The sequence below is a fragment of the Arachis duranensis genome, chromosome 9, assembly GCF_000817695.3.
Source record: "Arachis duranensis cultivar V14167 chromosome 9, aradu.V14167.gnm2.J7QH, whole genome shotgun sequence".
Lineage (NCBI taxonomy): Eukaryota > Viridiplantae > Streptophyta > Magnoliopsida > Fabales > Fabaceae > Arachis > Arachis duranensis.
Genome location: NC_029780.3, coordinates 71550494 through 71557578, shown reverse-complemented (window position 1 = coordinate 71557578; position 7085 = coordinate 71550494).

The window sequence follows — 7085 nt, the reverse complement described above, 5'->3', positions numbered from 1 at the left end:
ATATATTTCTGGAAAGCCCAGGATGTCTACTTTCCAATGCCGTTGAGAGCGCGCCAATTGGGCTTCTGTAGCTCCAGAAAATCCACTTCGAGTGCAGGGAGGTCAGAATCCAACAGCATTTGCAGTCCTTTTTAGTCTCTGAATCAGATTTTTGCTCAGGTCCCTCAATTTCAGCCAGAAAATACCTGAAATCACAGAAAAACACACAAACTCATAGTAAAGTCCAGAAAAGTGAATTTTAACTAAAAACTAATAAAAATATACTAAAAACTAACTAGATCATACTAAAAACATACTAAAAACAATGCCAAAAAGCGTACAAATTATCCGCTCATCAGCCTCCAATGCAGATATCTTATGAAGAACTAGACAGAATAACCCAAGATGCATGTTTTCTTGATGATGATAGTCACCAGTCAAGTCCTCCTAGTAATGAACTGCAAGTGAATTCTTTGAGACAGAAGAATCTTCCCCAAGTGAATACGTAGATGATGCAGAGGTCGACTTTTCTCAACCTCCTAATTATGACTCAAGTGATGAGGAAGATATGGAAGACTTTGATCAAGACATGGTTGAAATGGAAGAAATTTGCAAGAAAGTAGAGGAATTCACTGAAGACCACAAGGGAGTAGAGCTTGCAGAACCACTGGAAACACCGATCCCAAGGCCACTACCACCCAACACAAACTTGAAGTTGGTAAAATCCTTGACCTTTCTCTTCGATTTTCCACTTGAATATGGTTTGCTTGAAACAGATGACCAGCTTAGAGCTCTTTGTGGCTTTAAGAGCAAAAGGGAAATGACTTGCACTCAGAGCTGGTATGCGAGATTCAATGAGGCTTCACACTTCAATTTGAGGTGCAAAGATTGGTGTCAAGCTCAATCGAAAGGATCTCAGAAGCTGTTTGGTCACTGCAGTGAGAATTCAGATTACTTATCACCAAACTGGAAAAATGTAGATCAAGACAAACACGGGTGTAAAAGTAGAGTTTGGGATCCTGGAATCTATTCCGACATTCAACACCCTGGGAGCCTGGAGACCTGCTTGAGACCACTCAAGAGCTTTAAGCACCTTGTTTGGGACCCCGGAGGATGCTGGCATTCCAAACACTGGTGGAGATTTCTGGACGAGTTCAAGCACAAGCCACCATAACAGGAAGCTCATCAAATGTCCAACTTAAGGACTTTAACTAAAAGTACTAGGTGGGAGACAACCCACCATGGTATGATCGTTCCCTCTCTATTTTACTCTGTTTCTGAATTTTGTTTGAACCTGAAATTTTTGCATGACATTCATTGTATTCTGCATACTACATAAAAAAAGAGAGAGAAAGCATGCGACACGACAGCGTCGCTGACGCGCCCGGGTCACAAGTGCAGTAAAAGAAAAAGGAAAGTGAACAGAGAGTCATGCTAAAGCAAGGCTGGAGGCGTGCCTTTGGCATAAATTGTTCCACGCGACCGCGTGCCCCATGTGATCACGTCAGTTGCGAAAAAGGCTTCCCACGCGTCCGCATCACCCACGCGAATGCGTGATCTGGATATCGACATAAAAATCCAACGCCCAGAAAGTTGGGCTGGGATCGTGCGGCTATTGTGCGTTTAGCACCAACAGCCCACGCGTGCGCGTCCCTGACGCGAACGCGTCACTTGCACAACACCTATTCCACGCGAAAGTGTGAGCGAATCGCGTCGCGTGGATATTATGACCCCTATATCAAACAGAGAGTTGCGCTGAAATGACGCTGGAAGCATGTGTCTAGCACAAATTCCAACGACGCGATCGCGTGCTTCACGCGTCCGCATCACCTATCTTTTACCCAACCTATGTGATTGTGTCAACCACGCATCCGCTTCAACCCCATTTCACCCTAGTCACACAATCGCGTCCTCCACGCAATCGTGTGGATTCGCGATCACTAACCCCAAGTCATGCGAACCCTACCCTTCGCGCAACCCAAACCACAACCCTCTTCCTCTCCTCTGCAACTCCCTCTCTCTGTCAACCACCCCCAGCCACCACCAACGACCACCTCCGTCCTCCATAACCAATAATAAAACACACCTCCCTACGCCAGCGCTGCCGCATCATCACCCCTCTGCCCTCATCTCTGCTTCATCTCATTACTCTTTACGCACCAGGTTCCGCCATACGGCGATTCATCCTTGTGACTCATTAGTTTATTTTCCAATTTTTGTTCCGAATAGGCTAGATAGAGATGCATGTTTGTAGTGGATTCTACGTGGTTAGGCAGCTAGGATCTGGTTAGTGGATTTAGGCCTGATAATTGCACCGTTCTTGTTATCTGTTTATCTGTTCTGCAATTTTATTCTGGCTATGATGTTAATACTATCCATATGCTGCGCTTAACTGTTTCATGCTGTTGTTATACTGCTCTTTCTTATTCTTGCTATTTGTGCAGCCCTATTTCAATTCATATGAACTGTTCTTCCTATTTGTTTTCCGGGAACATCCAATTTTAGCCAAAATGCTGCCCAATTTTTTGCAAATTGTTTTTTCCTTTTACATTAAGTATTGGTTTTGGCAATACCAATTCTTGAATGCATGGGCCAACATTCTTATTATTTATGATTTCCTAGTCAATAATTTGGATTATTAATGATTTGATTTTACTTTTTACCACTTCTATATCTATATGAATCATCATCAATACCCTGTTATCCCTGCTTGAATATGAGTTGACTGTTGCTTAAAATTGTGAAATTCTTGTTACTTAGAAACCAATCATCATGCCACTTACTCTGATTTCCTTTTTACTAACTCACTGATTTTCGTTTTCTAACCTCTTTTTAAATTTTATCCACTTTTAACTTTCTAACTTCCCCCTTTGCCTTTTCACTGCTTCTTTCAATTAATTTCACTCATGGCATGATAATTGTTTTTCCTAATTAACAAACTTTCCACTTCTAAAATATTTTGGAATGTGATTTCTCATCTCAGCTTTTCAACTCCAACACAATCCAAAATATACATTTACTTAACTCATTTCATTTTTCTACTGCTCCTGTGCCACTTCGTGCTTATCTTGTTATTTGCCTACTTGTTTTCCTGCTTTTATTCCTCAATTATATCGTGAAAATTCTATTTTTTCAGGATGTCTGACTCTCAAGGTAGGGGTAAAGGCAAAATAACTACTGGAAAAAGGAAAAGAGGCGAATCCTCTGGTTCCATCCTTGGCATCTTGCATGATGATTCCTGGCGGGAGAAAAACTTTACCCAGCAGAAAAAGGCTGATCAGTTTGTACCTGTAGCCGACCCGGTTAAGTTTGCAAGCAAATACTGTGAGCTGAAGTACCCAGTTTTTGCTACATCCAGGAACCTATACCTGGAAACGACACTAAAAATTTCAGAAGAACTCAAGAAGTACACTTCAGATCAGATCAAACAGAGAGGCTAGTTCTTCCTGGAGAGAAATTTGACTGAGTTCAACTCATCCTAGGTCAGATAATTCTACTGTAACTACTTTCTATCATCCCTGGATGCAGTACAGCTCAGAGGCAAACAGATTCTGGTTACTAAGGAAGCAATTGAAGAGATCTTCCATCTTCCACCTAAATCAGATCAGCCAGATGGTTACCAGAAAGCTGAGGAGGATATGAGATTCATGAGGTTTGATTGGGATGCAGTAAAGAAGGACATCACTCTTGACCCTACTGTTCCTTGGGTCATGGGAACAAGCACATTGGTACCCAAGGGGATCAAACTTATATATCTAAATGATGAGGCTCGACTATGGCAACAGATTCTGAGTAACTATGTGATGCCGAGCACTCATGAGACGGAGGTGCCAGCTGTTATGAATACCCTCATCTGGTGTGTGATGACGGGTAAGGACCTTTATCTACCTCGCTTCATCCGGCATTACATGGCCAGGGTCCATGTTAGAGGCACCATCTCCTTCCCTTACCTGATCACTCAGTTGGGTCGCCGAGCTGAGGTACCTTGGGAGGTTGCTGATGAAAGGCCCCCCACCGCAGAGTGCCGAAAGATCATCTCTCACAGTCAGAAGTTTCTGGCTTTCGGCTACCGCCCTCCATTCCTCACTGACACTACTGAGGCAGCCACTTCTTCAGTTACTCATTTTGCTTCTGCTGGCCCAGCACCACCCACTGCACCCCCACCTGCTCCTGAGCCCGTCTACCGTCTGGTGCACCGACTCTTTAACCGCCTTGATCAGATGGAGCGCCATCACCAGCAGCAGTTTGAGAGGTCTGAACATCGCAACAGGCGATGTTTTAAGAGGTCTGAGCGTCGCCACAAGCGGCGCTACGAGCACCTCAAGCTATTGATCAGATCTGGTGGCGACATCCCCTCCGAGCCCGACATGCCCTCCGAGACATCTGAGGAGGAGGTGAGCGATCATGAGGACGAGACAGCTACCCAAGCTGAGCAGGTAGGCCTAGATCAGGCTGTGCCACATCCTGAGGCACCACACCAGATACAGGCCACAGATCCCGAGATTCCTATCCAGTCAGACCCTCCTCTGCAGCAGACAGATCCTTCTACCCTCATCCAGTTTGCAGATCCTCAAACCACCACCGAGACACCAGCAACCCATCCTTCCGAAGACGACACTCCTTCACACCCGACTTGAGTGAGCATCGAGGATGATGTTATTATTTAAGTGTGGGGAGGTCGCCATCTCTGGCATCTATTTATTTTGGTGAACCACTACAGACTCTTGTCTTATTTTATCTATTTTCTGTATTTTTGCACATTTCTCTCTTTTGTTTTTGTTGTACTTTTGCATTATGCACTGTGAGCTATATGTATATATCTTGGATATTTTAGCTTGATTTGCACCTTAGGTTTACTAGTTATATATTAAGTGGATTAATTAGTATAGTTTACCCTTTTTAGCATATGATAGTTGATTTGATTGAAAATAAAAAAGAAGTAAGCTAGAGACTTTAACAGAATCAATCCACACCCCTTGTATATATAGCATTACATGTTAGTTAGTTAACAACATTTCTTCAAGGAGAAACACTAAAACTTTAAAGCCATCCAATAAATTTTACATTGAGTTGAATGGAAACTCTTGAATTTCTACTTGCATGACATACATAACTGATATATGATTTATGAGCTTGAGAACACACAGCCTGTGAGTTTTGAGCTTAATTGTATGGTTACATTCAGACCATACTTTTTATTCCTGTGTGCTTCGCCTTTCTTTTTTATTCTGGTGTTCTTTACTTTGTTTTAATCTATATGTCTGATTATAGAATATAGATACATACTAAGAAAGTGATTGAGGCCATCATTTGAATTTTTTCTCACTTATCCCAAATTAGCCTACCTTTTACATCACCCTTGTTAGCCCCCCTCGAGCTTGTTAATCCCCCTTTTTTTTCAGTAAACAACATTACTAACCTTAAGCAGAAAAACAAGTTAAATATCCCAAGTTGAATCCTTGGTTAGCTTAAGATAGAAATTGTGTATAATTTAAGTGTGGGGAATTTTATGGGAACATGGATGATAGAAAAAAGTAGGAATTTAAATTGAATAAATTATTTGAAAACTTGGAAAGCATGCTCATGTAAAATCAAAACAATTAAAAGTCACCATGTGCATATGAAAAAAATATATTTTTTTATTTTCAATAAGGGAATACAAAAATTCCCCAAACACAAAATAAAAGAACCAATGCACATGGGACAAAGTCAAATTTAATGCATGAGTTTGCAATACAAAGTGGGAAAATTTGGGCAAATAGATTAAGAAACTTTGATTTGTATGAATTATGTATATGTTAGGTGAGATCTTAGACTAATCAAGGATTCACTTATTAGCTCACTTAGCCTTATACATATACATTTACCTCTACCTTGGCCCCATTACAACCTTGAAAAGACCTCATGATTTTTATATGTCTATATTCTATAATTATTGATTGGTTAGATGAAGAACAAAGTTATAGAAAGTAAGGATAAAAAGAAGAATAGAGTGATTAACCCAATAAACACTGAGTGACTAGAGAGTAAAATACAAAATCTAGTGAGGGTTCAATAGCTCATCACCATATATCTCTGCCTCAATTGTTAATTGTCTTACAAGTTTGAAAAATATTTTTACCCATCTCAATTGTAAAAGTACTTTAACATTGTCTAAGGTTGGCTATGCATATATAATTCCTTGAGAATGTAAATTACTTTAACTACATGTAAGTTTTATATACAAGTGAATAATAACTAGATTTGCATGACTCATTTAGGTAGATGCATTTATAGTATATTGCATTGCATGAGATTCCACCACTTTACCTTACTCCTTATCTTGGGTTTAGCATGAGGACATACTATTGTTTTAAGTGTGGGGAGGTTGATAAACCACTATTTTATGATAAATCTTGTGCTTAAATTGAATGATTTATCAACTCTTCACCTACTTATTCATATGGGAATTGCATAGTTTTACTTTCCCTTCCTTATTATGTGATATATGTGAAATACATGTTTTCTATGCTTTAAAAGTAATTATTTTAATTACCCTTTATTACCATTCGATGCCATAACTTATGTGTTGAGTACTTTCAGGTTTTATAGGGCAGGAATAACTTAAAGGATAGAAAGGAAACATACAAAAATAGAAGGAAAGCATAAATTGGAATTTTAGAGAAACTGGCAGTGACGCGTCCGCATGGGCGACACGAACGCATGGTCGCGCAAAAGGGAATCGACGCGAGCGCATGGATGAGGCGAACACATGACTTGCAAAAATACAACTGACGCGGGTGCATGACTGACATGCCCGCGTGGAAGAGCAACACTCCAGATGACGCGACCGCGTGACCCACGCGGATGCATGACGAGCGCGATTTCCAAAATTTTGCAGATCTTGTTTCCAGCGATTTATAGGCCCCATTTGACCCATATCCAAGCCTAGAGAACACAGATTAAAGGATTATAAATGGAGGAGTCCATCCAATGATAAAAAAAAGAGAAAAACATTCATAATTGATAGCTGGAGGATTTAGATGTAGTTTTTAGAGAGGTTCTCTCCTCTCTCTTAGGATTTAGGATTAGGATTTCTATTAGAATTAGGATTTATCTCATCTTCA